The sequence below is a fragment of the Micromys minutus genome (assembly GCF_963924665.1).
Source record: "Micromys minutus genome assembly, chromosome: 8".
NCBI classification, from domain to species: domain Eukaryota; kingdom Metazoa; phylum Chordata; class Mammalia; order Rodentia; family Muridae; genus Micromys; species Micromys minutus.
Window position 1 is genome coordinate 8,341,481 of NC_137977.1, and position 15,302 is coordinate 8,356,782.

The 15,302-nt window shown below is 41.6% G+C and overlaps 1 pseudogene across 1 annotated transcript; it reads right to left on the minus strand.

Annotated features, from left to right (window-relative positions):
• Positions 1-12,519: 12,519 nt before the first annotated feature.
• LOC308423733 (large ribosomal subunit protein uL10-like) lies at positions 12,520-13,446 on the minus strand (annotated as a pseudogene). Its single transcript has one exon. The product of its transcript is annotated as a large ribosomal subunit protein uL10-like (transcript).
• Positions 13,447-15,302: the final 1,856 nt, after the last annotated feature.

Consider the following 15,302-nt stretch of genomic DNA (forward strand, 5'->3'; position numbering starts at 1 on the left):
TTAAGATCCAGGAAGAAGTTGCATGAAAGACACTAAATCTCTGCTCAGTCAAGGATCACAAAGGATCACAGAAAACCAAGGTTGGCTGTAAAAGAGTTTCTTTCTTAATTCATATGTATTTTATTTTATTTTTTTGTCCAGAGAAATTTTACTCAGGAAAGAATAAAAATAAACTAAGAATTAAGCACATGTTGCCTTTTTGGCTTTGAAAGCACAGTTGTTAATGGTGTGTGTGTGTGTGTGTGTGTGTGTGTGTGTGTGTGTGTATGTATGTATGTATGTATGTATGTATGTGTGTGTGTGTGTGTGTGTGTGTGCGCGCGCACGCATACATACTCATATGTGTGTAGTCTCTAACCTGGGATTCATTGAGTAATGTTTTATCGTGATTTTCCCACAGTCGTACATGGCATATGTCCAACTTATCTCCATCCACTCACAGTTTTAAAACACCACCTATAAGGCATATTGAAATCTGCCCTTGGAACGGGCTCTTTGATTAAAAAAAAAAAGTCTTGTTCATCGTTTCCTTTTTAAACAATCTTTAAGGATGATGGCAATTAGAAGTTGTCCCATGTACTTCATTTCCAAGCACCATTTTCATAACATTCTGTACAGGAATGGGGCGATGTCCCTTTAAAAGTCTCTACCAAGCAGCCAGCAAACAGGCTCAACCACTTCCCTGGGTGGAATCTGCTGTGGCTGAGTAATCCCCCTGGAGCAATGAAACTGTCCAGCACCTCCACCTCTGCAGATCTTTGATCTGCCTGAGACAGCAGGATTCACAGAAGGAGCCTGTTTCCCACAGCATCAGAAGGAGAGGCAAAGGACATCCTCCACAGAACTACACAGACTCACTGATGCTGGGCTCTGCACCTGCGGATTCGGAGAGCCATTAATGAGCCCTCTGTCCCACAGTCTGGTGGTGTCTCATTCCGGCCGGTGAGCAAAGCTTCTTTTCCAGTTTCCCAAGCCCCACCTCCAAAAAGCTGAAATTAGGTGACTCATACATGTTTTGATACCATCAAAGTTTTGCTGACAACATGGGAATTTTGCCTATCTAGTATTAACTAGAGTACCCCAGATTCTCAAAAGATCCTGGTCCTTGTTTAAGAGCCCAGGAAACAAAAACCTAACTCATGGGTTCAAGCCTTCCTCACACTCCATCTTTATGGCTACCCTTAGGAGCACAGTAAATTCTGTGCAAACAATGTTATAGTGTGGCAACTTGGAAGACGTACCACCTAAAGAGCAGCTGACTGTTTAGCTGGGCGCTCAGAGTGGCTGCAATGACATCTATGGGAACAGTCAAAGGTGGATGGATTTGAGAGAGGGTGCTGATATGAGTGCAATGTGTTTTACTCTACCAAAGGATGTGTGCCAGACTTCTGTGTCCTTGGTAAATATGGCCAAGAATTTAGTGACTCTCTTCATGGTGGAGAAGTAAACCTTTTAAGGGAGTAGTTTCTATGTGATGTGCTGTTGTATTGTTTTTTCCTAGATAAAAAAAAAAAAAAAATCCTTGAGTAATACTGAAGAGTAATACTGCATTTTTTATTAATTACAACACTTAATGAGGTGCCTGATAATGAGGTGCCAGTTAATTGATAAGCTTCTAATGAGTAGACCTAAGTAGATGATCACTTGGAAACACTCGGAAACTCTGGATTTGGAGTCTAGGGACACCTATGTTCCCATTCTGATTAGTTTGCTAGTATAGTGGGCCTTTATATGCAGTGACATGATTAAAGGTGCTGTCTGAAGGTAACTGCAGTCATCCCTCGTATCTTTAATGTAAAATGGTATTTCTGTTCTCAAGAAGTGAATGTATGGGAGATAGGACAAGTAAAAAGTGCCTTAGGTAAGTAAAAAATATGTTGATTTCAGACTGTGGGAATCTTTCAACAGAGCCACAGGGGTAAGGCCAAAGCTAACTCTGTTATGTACTTCTGTTTTCTCCTTTGTCCCAAATAGAATTCAGCCACCCTTCTTGAAACAGGAGTGTGATTATCAGAATCGACCACAGCACGTTTCAAGTCGTAAACATCCCACAGCAATGCAGCTCACACAGCTATCCATAAACATAGCCTTGCAAGCTTGCTGATCCAAACGTGAATTCATCCACAAGCTCAGGTTCCGAGTTCAGTAACTAGCTTTCCATTTAAAATTGGAACCAGATTTGGCCTCTGGTTTCAAAGGTGTATAGATACCGCAGACAGATTGTTACAGGTGCCCAGACAGGACACAAGCCAAGACTTCCTATTCAAACCTGACACACAGAAAAAAAATGTGGTCATGAACTGGAGATGGGGTCATTTGTTTTCCTTATACATTACATTAGCCTCAGAAGGGCAGGGCAGAGGAAACCACAGAGAACAGAGGCAGCTTTCACAGGAGGGACAGGACTATGGTCATCCAACCGTGGGCAGAAGCAGCTGAGGTAAGATTGCTGGCTCAGCGGCCAGGAATAGCAGAAGCAACTTTGGCGTAAGTCTTAGGTGGTTTGTTTCAGAGGATTGGTCATGTCAGCCAAGTGATTTTCTCCTGGAAGAAAGCACCCACAGGATGATTCTAAAAGGAACAGTCAATCTATCTCCAATTCAAATTCATCTTCAATACCTTCCCTTGCCATATGTCTATTTCTATTTTTCTTAGCCTTTGAGGAGGAGGCTGTACTTGAAGAGACTTGAGGGATAATAAAGAAAGCAAAGTAAAACTGGTCTCTGTGTAGAGAAAAAATGGAGTCTGAAGATGCAGGTTTGAGATTTGCCACTTCTGAAGCCTTATTAGTTCGGTTTGTCTCTGTAATGGAGGTGGAATGGAATGGGGATGGAGTCAGGGTAGGGATGTTGTGTTTTATAAATACTGAGGCATCCCTTCCCCCTCTAGGGTACCATCCATATGATGGTATAGTATAGGGTTTATTCAGTGCATGGGGGGAGATGACAGAAATGCAGAGGGTGGAGGGGGAGAAGGAAAGAGAGAGGCAGGGAGGGGAAAGTGGGGAGAGGAGGGGAGGGGAGGATAAAGGAGAAGAGGGGAGACAAGAGAAGAGAAAAGTAGAGACCAACCATGAGCACGTGGAGAGAGAGAAAGAAGGGAGGGGAGAGGGAAAAGAAGGAGAAGAGGGTAAGGGAACAAAGGCAGAAGAGCAAAAAAGGAGAGAGAAGGGGGCAAGTAGCTTATACTAAATGCCAACAAGGGGTGTTGTGACTAATAGAATTTTCCAAGAAGAAATGGTTAGGAAATAAAAATATTCCCTAGGATACAAGAGCCTGTGCAGCCCAGCACCTCAACTGCTCCTGGCCTTTCTTTGTATGTTGTACTTGGCACAGGGCTGACCTAATAATAGCTTCATGTGGGTCAGTGCCTTGCTTTCTGAGATAGCCTCTGAAGCAGAGAACTGGCAAGGAGGTGACCAGACCAAGCTTCCTGGAAATGCAATCTCAGTAGAAAGAGACAAAAATGTTCTGTGTCTTGGGGTTTTGCTGGTTTTGGTTGAATCTGGCTGAGGCACAGGTGCTAATAGACAGACTTTGGAATGTTGTTCCTCAGAACAACACCTTAGAGAGTGTGCCCAGCACAGCAACTCTGTGGGCAGGAGCCAGGATACAGCAGCAGCTAAAGAGAGTGTTAACAGGAAGTAGACATTTAAGAAGCAGCCATCTTGAAAGAGTCTTAAAAGAGAAGGAAAGGGAGTCCACCTGTGTCTGGTTTGCTTTTGACTTCTTAGCAAGTCTCTCCTGTCTGGCATGATTTAATTTCTTCTTTAAAAACTTTTTAACTGGAAAAAAAATTTCTGAGCCTCAGATTCTCCAGTGACTCAATAGGCTTCACTGCCAACATGAACACACCCCCCCCATTCAAAAATCTTTCTTGCCTGATCAAGCCCAGCACTTTCCACAGGTTTTAGAATGTGTCCAAGAATGTTTCAGCTGCAAACAAAAGAGAATTCTTAGAGTGAGATGAACTGTAAGCCAATCAGCAGGACATGAACAAATGTAAGAACTCACCTGTAAGTTCTTACAATGCAAGACCTTTTTAAAGAGATGTGTTAATACAAACCTAGAAATTGACTTTTTATCTTGATCAATGTCTGTTCTTAAAAGGTGATCAAAAAGTGTTTAAACAAGAAGCATAATTTTATTTTGAACTTAATAGAAAATGTATCTTTTTAAGAGAAAGAATCAAAACATAGGGACCCAGAGAAAGGAATCGAGTTACATTTAATTGCCACACTCAAATGTGAACCATGACTCACAGTACACTCTCTTGGAAGAGACATTTTCTTAGTCTAACATGAGCTGTTTTTTTTCTTATATGCATACATGCACAAGATGCAAGGATTGTTTTTATAGTTATTAGATGAGGATGTTAGTCAACCTATCACAGAGAAATTATAAATTCAAATTTTTAGTTCACTTATATGAACTGTCTCTTCTTTGTGAACTTCAGGCTTTATATATAACAGACAAATAAAATCATAATGTCTTATGTGTTTGGAAACATTAAAATGGGTTGGGTTAGGTAGTATATGGCTTTAGTTCCAGAACATTGGAAGCAGAACGTTGGTGGATTTCTGTGAGTTTGAAGCCAGCCTGGTATACATAGTAAATTCCAAGACGTAATAAAGAGGCCCTCATTTAAAAGGAGGAGGAAAAAGAGAAGGAGAGGAGGAGGAGAAGAGAAGGAGGAAGGGAGAAAAGGAAGTGGAGGAGGAGGAGAGAAGGAGGAGAGGAGAAGTAGGAGAAGAAGTGAAGGAAGAGAAGGAGAAAGAAGGAGACTAAAATGGTTGGAAAGGGACATGAGAATCAAAGAATTGTGAGAGTTGGGCATATAGAAGCGCCTGATGTGAACATTTTCCAGGTGGACCTTGATGGTGAAAGCCAGCTGTGCCCACTATGACACTCCAAAACAGCAGGAAGTAGCGAATGAGACTCTTGAGCCCCTATTCCCCTTTCACCATTAGCCCCCCCCCCCTTTTCCCTCCTTTTTATGATAAGAAAAGGGGAAGAATGGCAGCACTAGGACCGCTCCTGCAAACATTTTCTTTCATCCAAACTTATTAATCTCTACCTATAATGTATACATATGTGTGTTCCAGCATCTTGTCAAGTCCAGGCGCTCATTACATCTAGAACAGCTCCAGAGAAGCAACCTACAGATGCTTCAGCCTTCTCTCCCAGACACAGCCGCTTCTATTGGACCTGTTCCTTCTCACCTATCCTCAGATGGTTCCACAGACCTTGAACAACAAGGAAACAGCTAACTTTAAGACTGGACAAACACCACTACTCCCACTTTTCTAAATTCTCTAGAAACGTTGCCCCAAAACAAGAGTGAAGCAGTCAGAGAGATCACAACGACCCTATTTCTGCTCCATCATCACTTATAATTTTTTCTTTTCTAATTAAACCTTAATGGGGGAATGTTGGGATTCTGTAAACCTACCCCTTAGTTACTTGACACTATAAAAGGAGCTGCTTGCCCTCTCCTCTCTCTCTTGATCTCTTGCTCTCCCCCATCCTGGCCTTCTTCTCCCCCACTCCCCCTCTCTCTCCACATGCTCATGGCCAGTCTCTACTTCTCTACTCCACTGTTTCTCTATTTTTTTTTCTCTCTCTCTCTGCCTCTACCATCCTCTTAACTCTCTCATGACCTGAATAAACTCTATTCTGTACTATACTGTCATGTGGCTGCTCCTTCAGGGGGAAGGAATTTTTCAGCATGCCCCCCCCCCAGAAACATCTCCCTTGCCCCCAGGCCTTTCCCCCACTTTCTTTATCCTTTTCCTAACAGTTTACATTGTAGAAACTAAGTTTTCTCAGGGTGGTTGAACCTAAAAATCCCACAAGGCTAATATTTCCCATGGGTATGACTTCTTTGTTCTTTGAGAATATTCAGCTTCCATTCCTACCTAATTTTGGTCCCAAAGTCTTAAAGTCTATCTTATATTGAAGACTATTTTTGTTTCAATTTTTAAATGTTTTGACAATTCCATTATTTCTTTACTCTGTTTTAACTTGTAGTTCAGCTGTTAGGTTGGATGACTTAAATATCTTGCTTAAATATTCTACCTTAAATACTCTACTTCCAAACATACTTGGAATTTAAAACTTTTGTCTCAAAATAAGGATTTCCATGCTGATGATGATGCAGACATGCTGATAATGCTGATGATGCTCTGTGTATTTGAGAGGCAGCAGTAGAGAAACCAAGATGGCTGCACCATGGATGAAAAAAGAAAAATTTCAAACTGCCAAGGCTCTCAGAACAGCAGAGAGAAGCAAAATGTGGGGAAATCTCCAGGTTATAAGAAGAGTGGTTTACAAGGATCTGGGAGAAAGGAAGCTTGAAAGTCCATGTGTATAGGACTGAGAAAGCCTGGAACCTGGCGTTGTCCTTGCTGTGCGGTAGGTGTATATTAATTGGACAGCCATATGACCCTTTGGCCAGAGGTAATGGAAAAAGCTACTTTTTTGGCAGATGGAAACAGGCTTCACAAATTTCTTAGGAGTGCTGGATTGTATCTAACAGCCAAAGATATCCCTATAGTCAAATTTGAGCTGGGCCTTGACTCGATTTTGAATGAGTCAGAGAGTCTAACCTTTTTCAAGACTGGGATACCCTTTGGTTGTATCTTCAGTCTTCCTTATAGAGTGTCCTGTGGCCTTCCTTATAGAGTGACTGAAGACTGACAGGAAGCAGTGCATTGGTATGTTAGCCACAGACTGTCTTAAATTAGACTTGTGCCTTCGAGCTTGTGTATCAAGTTTACTGTCCAGATGTACGGAATTTAGAGAATAACCAAAAGAGAAGGCAGAGGTTTGCTAAGAGAGTCTACTTAGGAGAAAGAAAGCAGAAAGGGAAGGGAAGATAGCAAGCCTCATTGAGAAGATGATTCACATAGGACAAATGTGCCTGGTGGCTCCCCTCACAGCAGCATTCCTTTGTCCCTATGTGCTATCCTTCCCAAAACAGGAAGTAAAAGATCCTGGACATAAAAACCAGAGGCAATCCTGGAGGAATTAGAGAAGAGGCGCTTATAAGCCTAGGAGTTTAGCTGAGAAAATTTCTCTTCAAAGGTCTACACATTACAAGACAGCTGGAAGATTGTTCTCAGGCATAAGCCTTGCCTGGCAACTCCAGAAAGAAATGAAAAACAAACAGAAAACCTGAACAGTTGTGTGGGAAAAAATAGATTAAATTCCACAGAAACTACAAATCTTTTCATTCGGTAACAATAATTAAAATTTGCTAACCACGAAATCTTAATGTTTCTTAGTGGGAAAAAAATAGTTTGATCCTTTATAACTAAAGGACTAGAGAAAAATGAGGATAAGGGGCAAGGGAATCTGAAAACCTGAGTTTGATCCCCAGAAATCACATAAAATAGCCTAATATTATTGTGACTAACACATATAATCCCATTGCCTGGGAGGCCTAGATGGAAATGAGGCTCTTTGGCCAGGCAGCCTAGTTTATGGGTAAGCCACCAGGCAAGTGAGAGACTGTCTCAAAACCAAGGTGGCCATTTGTTACAAACCACAGGTTGACCTCTGGCCTCTGCCCAGATGAATGCATACACTTTGAGCCAACAAGTATACAAACATAAAAAAGGGGGAGGGGATGGGAGAAGGGAGAGGGGAAAGGGAAGAGTGGAAGGGGGAGGGGAGAGGGTGAAAGAGAGATTTGAGATTTCTAACAGTGGTCAGAGGAGTCATGAGCACAGATTTGTAAGAAGTTATTTGAAATGGATAATTGCTGTGAGAGACAACCAGTGTCTTCCAAAGGAGTGACAGCAGAAATATAACCATACTCTAGGGCAGATGCTCAGAGTAGTGGTCAATACAAATCACAGTTTGTTTGTTTGTTTGTTTGTTTTTTAAATGGGTTGTTAATGTTTAAAGGAGAATAAGAACATAAAGATAGGTGGTTACAGAGGTGAGAGGAGCTGAAGGAGGGAAAAGAATATGATCAAAAAAAATTCTATGAAATTCTCAAAGAACCAATAAACTTTTTTTTTGAAAGCCATGGACCTCGGTAAAGTCATGGACTCCCAGAAAAAGAGATGCCACAGCAGCCTTGGTAACGAATTTAGTCATTCCTCTCTTCAGAGCTAGCTAACCCAATAGTAATTTATCTACCATTAAAGTAAGCCCACTGAAGAGCACACCTTACAGGTTTTCTTGTTTGCTTTAAGAAATTAGTCCCTAAAGCGATCACTCACTCTTCTTAGGAAAATGGGAGCTGCTACTCAGCACGAAAGTATTCGAAGTGCTCCCCTCATCAGCTTCCAATGGCTTGGCTCCATCTTCTCAAACACATCTGCAACACACAACATCAATTTGAGTTGCAGTGTCATCAGAGAAAATGGGACTTCATGGGCAGGGAGGCAATTCTACTATGTAGGTAAGAAATGACCTCATATGTCAAAGACAGCCTCTGGGAGATGTGCTCTAAGAGACCCAGCATTGTCAACTCCTTCTCACTATCTCCCTTGCCACGAAGAGCAGACACAGCAAACATTGCTGCCGACCCACTGTATTCAAAGGTGGAACACATCCTCTGACCCCTTCTAGAGCTCATGCAATAAAGGTGATAGATGTCGCTAAGCTCTGCGTCTCCTTTGTCTTGTGAAACACATTTTTCCATAATAGCATGAGGAGCAAACGAGGCACCTGACAGCTATTACTATGATCTAATCAGTTCTCAGAGACATTTGGCAGACACCTGCTGAGGAAAGCATGCATACTTCAATGGAAAGTGGTCATACTCTTCCTCTATTTCTTGGCAAGATGGAGGATACATGGCAAATAAACAACTTCCCCTTAAAATACAGTCCAAGGAGGTGGATCTTCCATAACCACCATGTGTACTGGTTCCTCCAGTGTAATAAACAATATTTCCCTTTTTATTTTCAAAGAAACACTCAAACATCTGAAGGTATGTAAATGCTTACACACTAGCTAATTTATTGTACATGCAAGTGTGTGTGTTTGTGTGTGTATGTGTGTTTATACACATGTGAGCATGTGTCACAGAACATGTATGGAGGTCAGAGGACATCTTTTAAAATTGGTCCTAACCTTCCACAGTACAATATTCAGGGATCACACTCAGGATATCTTGGGGTTTCTGACAAGCATGTTTTCCCACTGAGCCCAGGTATGTAATATTTTTAAAAATGGCTTGTGTTTATATTGTTTCTCTTTCAAAACACAGCACTTAAGATACAAGAACTATACTAACATTGAAAATAATAATCATGAGGGTAATAAACACCAATGCATTTCCTGTATAATATCCTGTTTCAGTTTTAGTGTTTTTTCCCTCTGATGAGAGATCACTTGCAAATTTAATGCTTGTTTACTTTAAATAAAGTTATCACACCATACAGTTTTTGACTGAGGCTATCACTTATTCATATATCTAGGGCATGTATGTGTATGTGTGTGTGTGTGTGTGTGTGTGTGTGTATGTGTTTGTGTGTGTTTGTGTGTGTATGGGTGTGTGTATGTGTGTGTGTGTGTGTGGGTGTGTGTATGTGTGTGTATGTGTGGGGGGGTGTTGGTGTGTGTATGTGTGTATATGTGTGTGTGTATGTGTGTGTGTATGTGTGTGTTGGGGGTGTGGGTGTGTGTATGTGTGTGTGGGGGGGTATGTGTATGTGTGTGTATATATGTGTGTGTGTTTCTGTGTGTGTGTGTGTGTGTGTGTGTGTGTGTGTGTGTGTGTGTGTGTGTAGAGGGATATTATGTCTTGTTTCCAAAAAATGAATGTCTGAAACTAACGCATTTGCATTAGCCATAGAATCCCCAGGGAAGGAACTGAGAAGAGATGTATTGAAAAGAATCCAATCGGGTCCTTCTGCAGGTGGTCATGCCCCAGGATCTGCAGGAAGAATGGCCAAACTGGAGTCCGAGGAGCTAGAGTATAATTAGACTCAGAACTCTGGAAATGGCTGATGGTGTAATATTGGAGTAAAACTACCTGGAGGCTAAAGACCTATAAAGAACTGTTGTTTGAGTCCAGGAGCAAAACCAAACTCCAATATTCTAACTGAAAGTCAGGCAGGAGGGGGATTCTTGTTGTTTGGGGAGGGTCAGCCTCTTGTTCTATCCCCACCTGCAACTAAATAAGGTTTTCCTACCTATGGGGACTCTATCTTTCAATTCAAAGATAATTTCATCCACAAGAAAAAAAACCTCTCCCATACACACAAAATAACATTTACCAAAGCTCTGGGCATGCTATAGCTCAGTCAAGTTGACAAACTCTGGTGTCACCAACTTTAAGCTGATTCCTCGTTAACCTTTAACCTTTACATGACACCATGATTCTAAGATGTGCTAAGATATCAGCAACACTTTTAAAGGTGACCTTTCACCATTTCTGGTGTGCTAATATTTGTTTCCATTCCCACTGCAGAGTTAAATTTGACAAATTTTGTTTTGGGATGGTGGTGGTGGTGGTGGTGGTGATGGTGGTGGTGATGGTGGTGGTGTTGTTGTTGTTGGTGGTGGTGGTAGTGATGGTAGTGATGGTGATGGTGGTGATGTTGATGGTGGTGTTGTTGTTGGTGGTGGTGATGGTGGTGATGTTGATGGTGGTGATGGTGGTGATGGTGATGGTGATGGTGGCAGTGGCAGCAGCAGCAGCGGTGGTGGTAGTGGTGTTGTGTGTGTGTGTGTGTGTGTGTGTGTGTGTGTGTGTTTTCTGTTAGTGGTCCTAAGCCTTGGAGTAAAATGAGTGCATTGGTACTAGCATGATGGTTCCAGGAAAACACAAAGTAAAAAAGAAAAAAAATCATGTTCTTTATCATGAGAATAAAGTTGAAGTTCAATTTTCTACTTGAGCATGAAATAAAACCAGATCAATGAAAAAAAACTTAAAAACATTTTTTAAAAATCTCTTCCAATTGAGGTCAGAGAACTTTTTATTATAATGTAAACAACAATATTTACAAATAGAGTTCCGGATCTCTTGAAAGGAAACTTGGAAATGATAGGACCCAGTGTGTAAATTCTTCCCATGAGCCTAAGGGTAATTGTTCAAAACTAAAATTGTGTGTAAATAGGTGGTTTTATAGTTGGGAAATCCCTGCTAAATATGACTCACTTGCTGTTGGTACTGATAGGAAATTTGAGAAGCTCATAGTTAAGTTAAATTCCTTGAATAAAGAATACCTAGATATTAAAATGGCTCACTGGATGGAGGTGTTTGCTGACAAGATTGTGAACCTGATATTTATCCCAAGAACCCATATGGTGAAAGGAGAGAACCAACTCCTGCAAGTTGTCCTTTGCCATGCAAATATGTACATGTCCGGTGAACACCATAATAAATATACACATACACAAGCATGCAAAGAGTAAACAAATAAATATACAAATATAAAAAATTTCATTCATAGTCTTTAGGCCTGGAGTCTGTTTCACATGTATATGCATGTGTGTATAAAAGCATGTGTGTGCATGCATGTGTGAAGTCATTAGTGTGCATTTGTGTGTGAAGTCATATGTGTACATTTGTGTATGAAGGCATATATGTGCATATGTTGTGAAGGCATGTCTGTATATGTATGTGTAAAGGCATGTGTGTGTGTGTGTGAATTCATGTTTGTGTATGTGTGTGAAGTCATGTGTGTGCATGTGTATTTGAAGGCATGTATGTGCCTGTTTTTGTGAAGTCTTATGTGTACATGCATGTGAAGGCATTTGTGTGCATATGTGTGTGAAATTATGTGGGGCACATACATGTAAAGGCATGTGTGTTCATGTGTGTGAAGGCATGTATGTGCATGTTTGTGAAGGCATTTGTGTACAATGTGTGTGTATAAAGGCATATGTGTGTATGTGAAGTCATGTGTGTATAATAGCATGTGTGTGCACCACATGTGTGTGAAGGCATGTATGTATCAGAGCATATGGGTAGAAGTCAGAGAATGGCTTTTATGAGTCTCTTCTTTCCTCCCACCATGGGCTGTGGGATTGAACTTGGTCTGTCACACTTGCGCAGCAGGGGTTTTACCCATTGCAGAGGCAGGTAGATCTCTATGAGCCCAAGGACAGCCTGGCCTATGGAGGCCTAGGACAGACAGGCCTACATAGTGAAACCCTGTCTTAAAGGGAAGATGATGTCCAATATAAAGTCATAAAATTCTGTAACAGTAAAAAAGAAATTTGTCTATTTAACATTAAAAAGAGAAGTTTCAAAATGTTGGGAATGGCTTTAAGTTCCGTGAAAGAATGTGAAAGCCAATGAAAGTAGTAAAGGCAACTGTAGGATCTTTTCCCAGTTCACATCCTGGCTGTCCATCTTAGCCATTCGGCTGGTGAGACACCTAGCCAGGTGACTTGAAGCTATTTGTTCAAGAGCCAGTTACTTACCGGCCTGCAAATGCGGAGATCTGAGTCCAAGTCTCCTGATTGTCGATTCCTCTTCTTTTTAAAAGAAGTAAGCCTTTATTTCCGTCTTTCTCGAATCAAGCAGGCTGACTTGGTTGCTTTGCGGGGATTAGCGGAAGAGACCGAATCCCATATCCTCATCTGATTCTGAGGACTCTTTCTTTGCTTCAGCTTTGGCTGAGGCTTGCAGCAGCCTCAGGAGCAGCCGTCGCCAATCCAGAGGGATGAGCCAGGAACGCCTTGACCTTCTCAGCAAGTGGGAAAGTGTACTCAGTCTCTGCAGACAAAGCAGGACCCGCTTGTACCCATGGATGATGGAGTGAGGCACTGAGGCCACAGTCAGGCAGCCAATCTGCAGACAGACGCTGGCCACACCGCGGACACCCTCTAGGCAGCGAGAGTGCAGGGTCTGCTCGGTGATGTCCATCACGTCACGGTTGTAAATACTGCCATTGTCACACACTGACTGGATGATCAAGCTAAAGGAGAAGGGGAGATGTTCAGCAGTGTGGCTTCACTGGCTCGGACCTTATCTCCAGTTTTGATCAGCTGCACATCACTCAGAATGTCATTGGCACCTCTGGAGATGTTAGTGGTGATGCCTAGAGCTTGGAAGAAAGAGGTCTTTTTAGGCCCCAGACCAGTGTTCTGAGCAGGAACAGTGACCTCATACGGGGCGATGGCACCAGTTCGAGCAGCAGCGGGCACCTTATTGGCCAGCAGCATGTCCCTAATCTCAGTGAGGTCCTCCTTGGTGAACGCAAAGCCCATGTTCCCCCACGCCCCCCGGTGTGAGGCAGCAGTTTCTTCAGGGCTGGGTTGTTCTCCGGGTGCCCCCTGATGGCTTTGCATGTCATGGTGTTCTTGCCCATCAGCATCACGGCCTTCCCCTGAGAGACATGTGGATCTGCTGCCTCTGCTTGGAGCCCACATTGACTGCTCCCACAGTGAGGCATTGTGGGTAATCATCTAAAAGCTGGACGATCTTAAGGAAGTAGTTGGACTTCCAGGTCGCCTTGTGTTCCTTGGGCATCATGGCGGTGCGTCAGGGATTGCCACGCGGGGTTTAAAGATGACGTCAACACAAGAGCCGAACCTCTAAGGAGGACGCCGGGCGAGAACCCTTTTCTCTTTCAAAGACACAACTGAATAGTTTTATATAATGCTCAAGGAAAACAATAGGATCTACTGTTTCAACAAGCATTTGGACAAAGAGTACACACTCCAGAAAGCTGGCACATCGACGTAGAAGAGTGTTTCTTATGTGGTTGTGTGTTAGTGTGTGGGCCCACACACTGGCACACATGTGCGGATCAGATGGCAAATTGTTTTCTTCTTCCGGGTGAATCCCAGAGATCAAACTCTAGTCCTCAGGCTTGGAAGCCGGTGTCTTTACTTGCTGAGCTATTTTACTGGCCAGAGAACATTTTCTAAATGTTAATTTTTAAACTTATTTATAAACCCATTTTTAAAGTTACAGGAGGAGATTCACTCATCTCTAATTTTGACTCGGTCATATTTGGAAATAGTGTCAAACAGCTCACCCACCTTAAAAACAGCATCAGAGGTTTGTTTCTCAGTGGTTTCTGGCGATTGTTCAACAACAAATAAATCATTAACAGACACGAAAGGGTCATCAGAGATCTTAGTACAAGGTTTGAAAATTATTTCTAAGAATGCCTGGAGAGTTTTTATAGAATATGTGATCCAGGTATATTTGTGTGTGAATCCATGTTGTTCCTGTAAGATGAATAAGTACTGAGTATCTTTTCAACATTTCTCTTAATACTGTCACAGTGGTAACACTATTTTAGATTTACCTGCACCTATTTACTTGTTGTAGCACTAGGAATCAAACCCATAGACTAGTTATTAACACTATTCTAAAACTGTGTTTTTCTCTTAGAGCCCATTCCAGCTCCCCATCTGAAATCTTAAAATTTTGTGACAATCAGGGACAGTTGAATTTCTATGCAGATGATGATAAATTCTTTAATCATCATTAAAGTAAACCAAGACGACTGTGACAACGTCTTTCTATTGATTTCAATTATAATTACAAAGGTAAGAACTAGTAAGACTTCCATGACCTCCATGACTGCCTCACACTCACACACATAGAGCACATTTTAATGAAGACAAGTGTCTCAATGTGCTTTGAAAAAGATAAACATGCTGTGTTCAGAAAAAGATTCCTGAATAAGCAGATATTGTGGAGTAAAGTCTTCACTCTAATTTGGAAAAACATAATACTAAAACACACACACACACACACACACACACACACACACACACACACATTAAAATGTAGACATATGAGTTAAGCCTCTAGACATATGCATATGGGAGGAAACCTGGCTGGTTGCTGTGACAAGAACAGTAGAGTGGAAACTCCACCTAAGCTCAAACTAACTCTTGTCAAAGGTGAAGCCTCTGCATTTCCTAGACTCTTAACTAGATCAGTATGCTGACAGACACAGCACAGAATCCCAAATCCATGAAGCCATGAACACCCACTTGATGACTGTCTGAACCTCTGTCAGCCACCTCCAAACAAAAGAGAGAGAGAGTGAAGGGAGGAAAGAATAAATAGACTAACATTTGAGCTCAAAAATTAAAATGTCAAAACAAGGAAGCTTACATGAAAGCAATAATGTTAATAAATGATATGAACAATCGGAAATAAATTATTGTAGGTCAAATGACTATGTAAGAGAAATCGGAAAGTTACTTTAAGAATATAGTTAAATACAGAGGTAATAGGAAAAAACTCTTAATATATATACATATACATATACGCATACACATACACATATACATATTCAATTCCAAATTGATTTACAAATGATGAAAATTGAAAACTCAATAGAGGATTTAGTCTCTATATACACT